The 13,074-nt window shown below is 35.6% G+C and overlaps 1 protein-coding gene across 5 annotated transcripts in view; it reads right to left on the bottom strand.

The window, feature by feature from the left end:
* Positions 1 to 13,074, bottom strand: part of LOC120418475 (diacylglycerol kinase 1) — a 196,057-nt gene that overhangs the window by 166,169 nt on the left and 16,814 nt on the right. For all 5 annotated transcript variants that reach the window (XM_039580909.2, XM_039580908.2, XM_039580912.2 and 2 more), the window contains exon 3: positions 2,948 to 3,555. The gene's annotated coding sequence lies outside the window, so the exon portion shown is untranslated. The remainder of the gene's footprint in view (positions 1 to 2,947; positions 3,556 to 13,074) is intronic.

The following is a 13,074-nucleotide window of genomic DNA, read 5'->3' as shown; positions in this document are numbered from 1 at the left end:
GGGCCCAAAATTTGAAGCTTTTCCAAAATGTATTTCCAGAGGTATAGCGATTTTAGTGTTTTTCGTCTTATTTTTACCCTATTTTTTCCTATTAAATTTTTGGATTTATATAAAACCATATACTAAACATCAAATTCAAAGTCCCAGCCCATTCTCGCTCGAAAGCTCGTCGTCAAGTCGAAGCTTCAACGCCAGCGCTTTTACGCCTGCGCGTTTTACGCTGCGCGTGAAAGTGTTCTTTCTGGCTTCTCATAATTGATCGACAAAGTGCAATAGCGATACATATTTTTTAAGTTAATCATAGACTAACATTATTGACTGAGTACGCTTTATTTTATTTTTTTCTAATAATGTCAATCCAATATGTTTTTCTTAATTAAATTTAAATGTCTTGCGACAAATAATGTACTTCTGAAATTAAAAATAAATGGCATTCTCACTGGATGGTATCATTATGTTTTTGAAAAATTAATTGCACCAATATATTTCTCGGAGTTTTATCATTTTGTAAGAAAGGCTCTATTTCACCTCTGGTGATATTAAATCGGGTTTTTAATCAAAGAATTCAAAAATAGTGTCCGTATTCAGGGATGGAATAATTGCAAAAAAAATCAATTTCGCTTGCGAACTCTCTTCACCCGCGAAAGAGAGAGGAGGCAAATCACGCAAAAGAAAATCGCTCCCGAACTTCTCCAAGAAAATCAATCTGCTGATGATTTTTTGTGAATTTCCTTGTCAGCACCACTTAAAAATATTTATTTCACTTTGTTTACACACATTGCTTATCTACAAAATGTGACAGGTCAAATTTCGACGTGTGACGTTACACTTGCAAGAGTAGTAGTGAAAAAGATGTTCCGCCGAATAATCAAGATGATGATTTTTTTAGATTCCTTTTACCGATCTTTCGTGCGCCAAGCTCCCTTTGGATTTTTTCTCTTGACGAACGTCCAATGATTTTCTTTTGATGATGATTATTCCATCGCTGTCCATATTTCACATCAGGGTCAAATTTAGAGATTATGTTACTTAGTGTTTTTTTTTTCATAATCTTAACAATTATTATATGACTAAAACTAATCGATTCAGTATGATTACAAGCCATTTAGCCAAGCATTTATTACGTTTTTGATTCGTATTTTTCATGTAGCAAAAAGATATACTTGCTAAAAAAGTTACTTTAGATATTATTGTAAAATACAGAACTTTTAAAAATTGGCCTAAAGAAACATAAATTTTTAATAAAATTTCATTTGAATTGTTCAAAGCTTTCCCAGTAATTTTAAATAACTTATTAGCAGGTTAAAACGATAGTTGATTTCAGAGGCAAAAAAAACATAATTCAATTTTCATTTGAAACTGCAATTTTATTTATGGTGTCCGTGAATAAAATATCAATAAGAAAGGTTAAACGCATGATAAACTGTGTTGAGCGAAAAACGCACGCACACACACACACAAACACAAACACACCTCCGGCAGAGATCATGAGATGGTTCCCGGTATGATTTATTATCTTGCTCGAAACGAATCTTAAAAATTTATATAACACCTCCCACACGCAAACACGTGGACCAGCAGATGGATGCCGGGTGCTGCTGCGCCAAGTTGGGCGGATCGGGGTGGATTTTGGGGGTGGACTGGGGGACGTCGGTAGTCAAGTGGATTCCGACAGTATGATGGACTGATGGGAAAGAAAGAAGGAAAAGTGGCGACCGAAATGAGAAATATTAGCGGTGTGAGTGTGTGTGTCTGGTGTGCGGTTGAACTATGCCATGACGTGTTAGGTGCGCTGGAACTGTAGGGATGTCTCCCGGTGGACCAGAAAGGCACGTGGCCAACGGGGAAATCTGGAAGAAAAATGCAAGATTGGATAAGATTTGCGCATCCTGGGCGGAAAAGGTTGAGGAAATTTGTTTGCGACGTAAGAATTCCACTTGAATCAGAATTTTACATTCTTGAATATTTGAAAAAAAAATCGAAAGATTTTGATTATGGTTGCAATTGTGTAAAAAAATCATTTTTAACATTCAGGCTACAATTAGCTTTCAATGACCACATAAATATATAACAAGGCAAACTAACAGACTTCTTGAAGTGAGAAAACCACCGACAGTGGTGTGTGGTTTGTCGCATCCTCAAACGCCAATAATGCCAATCATGCTTGCATAATTAAGAACCAATTATGCGCCTATCTTTGCTCTGGGCACACACACCCATCAAATTAAAAGGCGTGAACAGTGGACCAGTGGACCACGTGCCGGTCACTAATCAAATTAGGCATCCCCATAGTGCCGTAGAGTTAGTTCGAGACATTAGTCCCGGCAGATCATCCCCCTCTTCCCACTTTCACAACTTACTCACGCCAGACTTCTTCTTTAATGATTTAGTTCTCTACCGAAGCAAGAATTAGGTTAAAAAATAAGATTCACATATCCAAAAGTTCGTGAAAGTTTTGGAATTCTAGGAATTTCTGCAAAAAATATCAAATTGGCAAAAATAAAAATTAAATGATTTCTGTCGATTGAATAAGGAACGAAGCGTATGGCACGGTATGTCCACGCATCCTTCCTTTCCTATAGATTCTGTGAAACGTGTTTCGATCACAGGATCATCTCTGCGGTAAATGGACCGCAGTAGGCCTGGTCGCTTTAATTACGCAGGGTTGCCAGGTTGCCTGATAATTCAGGGAATGCCAGAACTGTTTTGTAAAAACCTCACTACGATTTCACAGAGAACCGCTCTTTGGAGATACGGCTCAACTGAGGTAAATAAACAATCATTTCGACGGCGCGCAAGCTGCTCAACGACGACGAACAAGAGCACCGCGGCTAGCCCATCCATCCTCGCGGTGATGCTGCAGCTGTAGTAAAGTTTATTATTCAGCACGCGCGAAATTGATGTTTATGAGGTCCGCGCGACCAGGTAGAGCAAACGCTTCACTTACCTTGTTTCTACTTCTGTGTGTTGCTACCACCCGCTACTACAGGCCCGTGTTATCGTATTTCGTCCCCGGCTCTGCCTGGTGTCGTTGGCGTCGTTGGAGAACGGAGACGGTTACGCTCTAGTTCCAACAGCTTTGACGCCTCCTATGACGATGTTCAGCCGGAAAGAGCGTGTTCCGAAACTGTGTCGCGTGTCGCTGACGTGTCGAAAAATTGCGGATTATACTCCCACTGCCGCACTACACACACACAGCTTCCACCCGGAATAAACTTCACTACTTCTTCGTACTCATATGCTTGCTCTCTAGGTGGGAAAGGTTAAAATTTTCCAACCTTTTCCCGAATTCACCGTTTAAACTATGCTAACCGACCCTAAAACACACTCTGGCTTGCACAAAACGGTCGAACTTCTTCTTCACTAAAGGGGGAGGGCTGGTTCAAACCGACTCAAAAATGCTCGTAACTCGCTGCTTCAACATCGCCGGCAACACTGCCACGGAAACTGTCGGTGACGTAAGGTGGCTGCCGAAGGGCGGGTATGTTTTTCATCTTGAGTTCTAGATCGCTCTTCTTGCTTCTTGCTTTCGAAGTACCGTAGTCGCGGTGGAATCTGCAAATGGATGAGGGAAAGCGGAAAACATTAGAAGCGTATCCGGGAACGGCGAGCAAGTTGATGAGATGCAATTGGGTAACATGGTACGTACGTACGCGTAGAGTCGTTAGAGTAAACGAGGTACAAGTTCAAAGGACGTACTGACGTACAGCGGAGCTTGTTTTCCTCGAAGTACACGTGAATTTATGCCAAGAAAGCTTGTATTAGTTTGACGTTGGAGCACTCTGCATTAAGAAGCATCAGGTGGAGATGGGTGTGACCTTTCAGAGGCGAACTTAACGGTTATCGAGTTCAATGAACTGTACTACTGTAGATGGCGTTAATTGAATTACGTTATGTTCTCTGAGTTGGTTGACCTTTACCAGTATCGTATGCAACAAGTTTTTAGACAAATAAAATAAAATTATCTTGGATATGACTTCATGACCAGGGGTGTGCTTATGGGTAGATTTGAGTAGATGACATCTACTTAGCTGTTTGCTCAAATTTATTTATTTTTTAAGGAAAAATATTCAAGTTAAACGATATTTTTGACCATAAAAGGGCTTGCACCAAGTTTCATCAATTTCTTGGCTCAATTTTGAAGCGCCCTTTTCTTTTTTTCAAGTCATATGCACTCTTTCTGGAAAGTCAACCAAACATTTCAGTGTTCCAAGGTAGTGCTGTCGCAGTCTGTCGCAAAGTCGCCAAGTCGAGGAGCGATATTTTTTAAATTAAGTTTGTCTGAAGGCGCCCCTAGGATTTAAAAAATTGTATTAAAATTCTCAATATGAAAATTTGACTGAAGGCGCCCCTACGACTTAAAAAAAATGTATTGAAATTCTCAATATGAAAATTTGACTGGAGGCGCCCCTACGACTTAAAAAAATGTATTGAAATTCTCAATATGAAAATTTGACTGGAGGCGCCCCTACGACTTAAAAAATGTATTGAAATTCTCAATATGAAAATTTGACTGGAGGCGCCCCTACGACTTAAAAAATGTATTGAAATTCTCAATATGAAAATTTGACTGGAGGCGCCCCTACGACTTAAAAAATGTATTGAAATTCTCAATATGAAAATTTGACTGGAGGCGCCCCTACGACTTAAAAAATGTATTGAAATTCTCAATATGAAAATTTGACTGGAGGCGCCCCTACGACTTAAAAAATTGTATTGATATTCTGAATATGAAAATTTGACTGGAGGCACCCTTATGGCTGAAAAAAATTGAACAGGGGTGTGCTTATGGGTAGATTTGAGTAGATGACATCTACTTAGCTGTTTGCTCAAATTTATTTATTTTTTAAGGAAAAATATTCAAGTTAAACGATATTTTTGACCATAAAAGGGCTTGCACCAAGTTTCATCAATTTCTTGGCTCAATTTTGAAGCGCCCTTTTCTTTTTTTCAAGTCATATGCACTCTTTCTGGAAAGTCAACCAAACATTTCAGTGTTCCAAGGTAGTGCTGTCGCAGTCTGTCGCAAAGTCGCCAAGTCGAGGAGCGATATTTTTTAAATTAAGTTTGTCTGAAGGCGCCCCTAGGATTTAAAAAATTGTATTAAAATTCTCAATATGAAAATTTGACTGAAGGCGCCCCTACGACTTAAAAAAAATGTATTGAAATTCTCAATATGAAAATTTGACTGGAGGCGCCCCTACGACTTAAAAAAATGTATTGAAATTCTCAATATGAAAATTTGACTGGAGGCGCCCCTACGACTTAAAAAATGTATTGAAATTCTCAATATGAAAATTTGACTGGAGGCGCCCCTACGACTTAAAAAATGTATTGAAATTCTCAATATGAAAATTTGACTGGAGGCGCCCCTACGACTTAAAAAATGTATTGAAATTCTCAATATGAAAATTTGACTGGAGGCGCCCCTACGACTTAAAAAATGTATTGAAATTCTCAATATGAAAATTTGACTGGAGGCGCCCCTACGACTTAAAAAAATGTATTAAAATTCTCAATATGAAAATTTGACTGGAGGCGCCCCTACGACTTAAAAAAATGTATTGAAATTCTCAATATGAAAATTTGACTGGAGGCGCCCCTACGACTTAAAAAAATGTATTGAAATTCTCAACATGAAAATTTGACTGGAGGCGCCCCTACGACTTAAAAAAATGTATTGAAATTCTCAATATGAAAATTTGACTGGAGGCGCCCCTACGACTTAAAAAAATGTATTGAAATTCTCAATATGAAAATTTGACTGGAAGCGCCCCTACGACTTAAAAAAATTTATTAAAATTCTCAATATGAAAATTTGACTGGAGGCGCCCCTACGACTTAAAAAAATGTATTGAAATTCTCAATATGAAAATTTGACTGGAGGCGCCCCTACGACTTAAAAAATTGTATTGATATTCTGAATATGAAAATTTGACTGGAGGCGCCCTTATGGCTGAAAAAAAATTGAACAGGGGTGTGCTTATGGGTAGATTTGAGTAGATGACATCTACTTAGCTGTTTGCTCAAATTTATTTATTTTTTAAGGAAAAATATTCAAGTTAAACGATATTTTTGACCATAAAAGGGCTTGCACCAAGTTTCATCAATTTCTTGGCTCAATTTTGAAGCGCCCTTTTCTTTTTTTCAAGTCATATGCACTCTTTCTGGAAAGTCAACCAAACATTTCAGTGTTCCAAGGTAGTGCTGTCGCAGTCTGTCGCAAAGTCGCTAAGTCGATGCGCGATCGCTGCGCGATGGTTTGTTGTTTGTTTAATTTAAATTTAGCTTTGTCACTCTTGCGATGCATAAGTTTTTTTTATTTGACTATATGATTTTTGGTTGTTGTGCGCACGCAACTATATGTTTCCCCAAGAGCGAGAGAAGCCAACTCGCTCACCAAAATGTACCAAATTTGGACCAATGATTTCAAATGACTTTCTCATATTGAAGGAGTAAGCCTACCCTTCAGGTGAATCGATACTCCGAATTGGTAAAAATGTTGGAGCTCGTTTTAATAGCACAATCGCATTGATTTATTTTTTATTTGTTTGGAAGTGCGCAAAATCTTATTCGTCATTCATTTGCGTAAAGCGTTTTATTTTTTTTGGCACGATCATCAATGTTTATGAGAACACTATCATCTTTCATATTGTAAATACGTGCTATTCATCCTTTAACTCTGTGCTTACAGTATTTAACGGTGTAGCATTCTTGAACAACCACTTCGCAGCAACAGCTTCTCAGGGCATGCAAACCTTATGCATCGCTTTGTTAACATGTTTCCAACAGATGACTTGTGTAGGCTGACTTACTCTTTTTATCCTCTAACAGAGGATGATTTTTGACGGGTAGAGTTTTTCGGAACATTTACCCCGAAGCTTTGAAAAAAAGAATACTTTTGAAATCAGTACCATTAATATTATTTTTTTAATTGCTGTTTTATTTTTTGATGAAAGAGATCTTCGCTTCTGGTTAAGGCTTTTTTCGAAGTGATAGGGACTCAAAACAAATCGCTCTATGTGGCAACTTTATTCTAGTAGAGGACTTTACTAAGTGATTTCGTTTACTTTATAGATCGAGAACTGATATGGGAAATGAAACATAGTTTGATTTTAATTAAGTCATACAGTGTACAATGTACACGGTGTGATTATTTAGAGTTCTCCTAGATAAATAAGGTAGGTCTGATATTTTGCACCTTGTAAGAAAGTCTATTTCCCGAAATTTTAAGGGGTAAATTGAAATATAATATTTAGCCCCAAGTGCAACTTCTTCTAAGAATCTAAGAATTTTATAACGATCTTATCAGATTTTCTTTGGAAAGTCACTGAAAATTGATTGAAACAATATGCTTATTATATTTTTTAAGCACTTTGGCTACTGAATCGTAAAAAAGATAAAGTCGCATCTCGCGGCGTCCGAGACACCATTTGATTATGCTGGGATCGATTTTTCGAAAAAATGCCAAACTTTGAAGGTCTGTACCGAGCTTCGGGGTGCTCCAAATATCAATGTTATATATACCAAAAGATGTGCAAGAATCGGGCCTACACGCCAGTGATGTTGAAAATAAGCGCTTCAGTGGCCAAAGTGCCTTAAAAAATTACATTTTTGAAAAAAAATCTTTTTACGGGTTAAATCCCATTTAAAATTCAAATGCAAAGCGCCAGCTCCTGTTACATCCAATCAAGCTCATATTTGGGATTTGAGCTCAGTATGACCACCGAAACAAACCTCTGAATGCCCGCCAAAATGTAATTTTTGTTACATCCTAATACATATACATAATCTATGCAAATTGCACATATTCTTATAAATTATCTAATTTGATTCCACTTTGTATAATCTAGACTTTATCAATTAGATCTCTAAGAACAATTTTCGGAACAAGTTCTCACAATAAAATATCAGTATTTGTTCGTTACTAGCTGAAATATGCGAATTTCGCTTAGTTACACATAAGGAAGAGTTAACTGAGACATTTTGAATGCTCATATTTATTTTTTTAAAGAAATTAAATAAAATTTTGATATCAATTTCTTGTCTCAATAAAGCAATGCCGTTAAAAGTAACGATAATTGCGCTTAATATAGTTTCATAATTTTCTTAACTTTTTGGCACATTTTTTTAAATTTTCAAAAAAATAGTAATGAAAAACTCAATTTTATTTTATTCATTTCAATTTATTGTTCTTATAACCATTCAGTTCGCCTGAAAATTTCATATCAAAGTATAAATATTTCAAAAAATATTAGTTTCTGAAGCTTTCACAACTGGGATCTTGTTTATTCGTTGAGCAACAAAAATTACGATATTATGAAATGAAAATTAACTATTATAATTTTGGTTAATTTTTTAAACAAAAATTGTTGTTATATCATTTGCAACTTAGGCATCCTGTTCTGCCAAGATCAAATTATGTTTTTTACGGTTTTGTTTACCATGGCCAAATTGGATGAAAATTGAAAAAAATATCAATTGATGTCTCAGAGAGGGTTATTCAAAAAAAATATTGGTAAATTTGTTAAAAAGTGTTAACAGTTTAATATCAAGAAAAAAAACTTGAGCTAACAAGGGCGTAAGAGGTTTAATATGAACTGAACTACTTTTATTGCTATGAAAATTCTTTTAGACGAAATCATTTATTAAGCTGAATCATTAAAAAAAAACTACTTCGTATTATGTAGAAGGTGATTTTATGAAAATGATATTTCAAGTGAAAAAGCTGATTTTTAAGGTGAATTCAATGCTTATCTATTTATTCATGAGCTCAAAGAAGTAAGATTTGTTCAAGAAAAACGATTTGCCAACAAATCCATATTTTCTTCATTATTTTGTATTTTATTTTAACGTCGTCTCAATATTAATCTTTATCATATTCTCTCAAACTGTTCACAGAGCCATATTCAATAGCAATGTTATGGTTTTGAAGAATGGATTCATTTTACTCGCCGTCAAAAGACTGTGATTGGAAAAATATCACTGCAAAAAAAAAATACTAGTAAATTTAGAAATAGTCTATAAATTTAGAATACCAATATATTTTCTTGAAAATGTTTTTGCAAGCAGTTAAGGCATTAATTGAACCTCGCACTTAATTTGATCATTTATGTTACTATTTTATACAATTTTGTTGAAGAATATTAACCAGAACCAATATAAGAACAATTTTGAATAAATTTAAAATTTACCGTTTCCCGGGAATTTTGTAACCCTGGGAAATTGGACGCTTTAGGTAATACTAAACCGCATCAGATTATGTTATTGAGAGCTAGTCAATCTGTTTTCTCCGATTTGATTGCAAAGATAAAGTTCAAAAGCCATACACTGAAATAAAAAAAAAAGTACGAAATTCCTTTATTTTAGGAATTCTGCCTCCTTTCCTTATTAAGTAATTGTGTTTTTCGGATAACTGAATAAGGATTTTTTTATATATGTTATTTTCAAGTTGGGACCATCCATAAACCACGTGGACACTTTTTTGGGAATCTGTTACCTCCACCACCCTCCCCCCCTCTTGTGGACAATTGTCCATACAAAAAAAAAACTTTTTTGTATGGATCGTGGACAATCACCATACCCTCCTAAAGTGCCAACGTGGTTTATGGATGGTCCCGTTCAAGTCATTCAAGGCATGTTCATGACAAATTTGATAAATATGAATGTACGTGTTTCTATCAATTTCATGTGATTTTTCCATAGAAATATACATTAAAATCGATAAAAAATATTCACTTTTATCTTAGATTTGTTCTCCGAAACTTACCGTGGATCTGGATACCCTGTTAATATATAATTCTGACTTCTGGATTGAATACGCGAGAGTCAGTTTTTATTATCAATTCCAAAATGGATCAAATTTAATTATGTGTAGATAGAGCTATCTTTTTATGATAGGTGCGACCTTAACAATTTTAAATAACTAAAAGATTCTATTGTTTCATTACAATGGGTTGCGTTTTTCCACGCTGCAGACAAAACATTTTTATTTGTCCACGTTGGGGGATGGGCATTTTCATTATCGAGTAGGACGGGACAAAGAAAGGGTTTACGACTAGGTTTAGAGTCAATTTTATGAATTTTCAAAAATAATATGAAGTTTGTGTAAGTTAAGGGCAAAAGTCACTGTTTGTCTGTTTTGATCTTATATTTGAAGTTTACTAAATAATGTTTTCAAACCTATAGGTTCTTGAAATCTTTGACACTTTCTAGCAAGTGTTTAGCTAAGCGAATTACCTTACTAACCGTTAAAGAATTTTTGAAATTTTCCTAAAATAAATTTGCGGAAAGGTGCGTACATTTTTGAATGCAAAAAAAATCTAAAACATAAAATAACTTTTATTTCTGATAATGCGGAATCGACGTAACACCTTATAATCTAGCCCTCTTCAACCTTGCAGTTTCGGCAACGGATTCACAGGCATGTATCGTTCTTTTTGCGACAAGACTTTTTTTTTAATTTCTAATAATATTGATTCAAAATCACAGAAAAAAAAATCAGCAGAAATCGTCCCAAAAAATAAAATTTATGCAAAAATAGTAATCTTTAATCCCCAAAATTAAACTTACGTTATATAAGTACTACTTTGTTAAACTAGGTAAATTTACCATATATTTTTTTTTTAATTTTTAATTTAATCTACGCTTTGTTTAACCATCAAGAACCATGTGTATGTTTAGGTACTTTAGGATTTTGTTTTATTTTTAAGTTTAAAAATACGTTTCCACTATAAGCGCCTCACATATCAGTTAGTGACTGTCAGCGCCCTAAAAACCATGTATGCACTGTAGGCGCCCTCAGCCAAATGCGCATCTACCTAGCTCAAGCCCATCAAACACACCCCTGTTCATGACATCAGTAATCTACAATTTGTGTTACTGTATCAAAAAAGAAAAAAGCTTTCACATTATTTGGACAATGTTGAAATTGGGTCCGAAAATCAAGCTTAAATTTGTGGTAAAGCTTGTTTTTCTGAGTGCAATGACACTATGTACGACCGGATTTAAAAAGGATTTTCAAATCAATTTAAAAAAAATACTTCGCGGCCCTTTTTGACAGAAAAGGTTCTACTTGACAGCTAGTTCCAAGGGGAACATAGTTGATCCATCGAAAAAATGTTGCCTTGTCAATTTATTTTTTGCCTTAAAACGAAACAAATGATCGGAAATGCTTTTTAAACGTGTGTTTTACCGTTGTACATAAAAATTTACATATAGGTTCTACCTGGGTGCAGAATAGAGAGCCTGGAGCTTATTAGAGAACGGACATCTCAAACCAAAAGTACCAATCGAAGCACGAGAACTGTCAAACGGAGGTACCAATCGAGCAAAAGACAAAGGATTTTGCTCGATTGGTACCTCCGTTTGACAGTTCTCGTGCTTCGATTGGTACTTTTGGTTTGAGATGTCCGTTCTCTTATAAGCTCCAGGCTCTCTAGTGCAGAATAGTGGTTCGCAAAGCGGCCTCAATTTAGAACTGTCAAAGCGGAACCAATTTACTGTTCGCAAAATGCTACCAAGAAGTGGCAAGTATTGTGATCGATCTATAATTTATTTTTTATTTTTATAATTTATTTTATAATTTTTTTTTTCATCACGTGTAAAATATAAAAGGCCTCTTTTGGCCTCCCATCGTTTAGTCTACGAAGAAAAAAAGCGCGAAACGCTTAATTTTTCAGCGAAAACTTTAACATCAACAGATCCAAAATGTTTCAAAACAATTCACTTCAGCAGCAAAAAATATGTCACGCTTGTGCTTGAACATAGCCTTCTACTTTGTTTATGTTTACAGCTGTAGTGCAGTTGTATTAGTGGAAAGCAGTGGGGAGCTTTCGAAAATCACGTTACGCATTCTGTCTTTTCAGCACCCAGGGTTCTACTTGACAGCTAGTTCCAAGGGGAACATAGTTGATCCATCGAAAAAATGTTGTCTTGTCAATTTATTTTTTGCATTAAAATGAAAAAAAAAATGATCCGAAATGCTTTTTAATCGTGTTTTTCACCGTTGTACATAAAAATTTACATATAGGGCTTTAGGACCCTATTGACTTTTGAACCCGTGCAAATGGTCGCTGTCATGCTAACTTGTCGTACGTGCATTTTGGACCAAATTGAGCTAAGAACACCATTTTGTGCAGCTCACAATGCCTTTTGACATTCACAGATCCCCAAAGTTCGATCGATTCGATTTCAAACCTGAATATCATTTTTGTCATTTTTCATATGAAAGAAGTTTCAATATTGTCGTGGTATCTTGACACAGCCTGAAAATTGATGTTTGTGGGACAATTGGCCAAAGAAATTTCAGGTCAGAACGCGTTTGACACAAGTACAAAAATGCATGGAATATGCATTATCAGCAGTACAGTCGGTTTGCAATCATATGTTTTTTAAATTCCAAGTTTTAAAGTTTTTTTTTTCGGAAGAAAATCTTTTTATGGTACTGTACAACGACAATTCACAAAAACTTAAAATATTTTATAAAAGCAGGGGAATGCACTTTAAATTGTGTTTTTATCTGATTGCATTTAAAATTAAATTAAAATGTTGATGTTTTTGTTTTTTTTTAATTGATTTTGAAGTGGGAGACAAATACTATTTGCAAAGTTTGACATTTTTTCGAAAAATTGGCCCCAGCAAATACAAATGGCGCCTCGGGCGTTGCGAGATGCGACGCATATCTTTTTCGCTGGGGCCGATATTTCGAAAAAAAAAAATGTCAAACTTGAAGGCCTGTACCGAGCCTTGGGATGCTTAAAATTTCAATGTTATATATACCAAAACATGCGCAAGGATCTGGCCTACACGCCAGTCTTGTTTTTGGTAAACGCATTGGCGGCCAAAGTGCCTCAAAAATATACATTTTGGAAAAAAATAGTTTTACGGGTTAAAACCCATTTAAAATTGAAGGGCGGAGCGCCAGCTCCTGTTGCGTCCAATCAAGCTCATATTTAGGATTTGGGCTCAGTACGCCCATCGGAACTAGCCCCTGAATGCCCGCCAAAAAGTCATTTTTTTACACTCTAGTATATATCTTTGGTTAAATAAAATTAAAACTAAATAAACTAAATC

The sequence above is a fragment of the Culex pipiens genome, chromosome 3 (genome assembly GCF_016801865.2).
Source record: "Culex pipiens pallens isolate TS chromosome 3, TS_CPP_V2, whole genome shotgun sequence".
Taxonomy (NCBI): Eukaryota; Metazoa; Arthropoda; class Insecta; order Diptera; family Culicidae; genus Culex; species Culex pipiens.
This window is presented reverse-complemented; position numbering and strand designations above follow the sequence as displayed.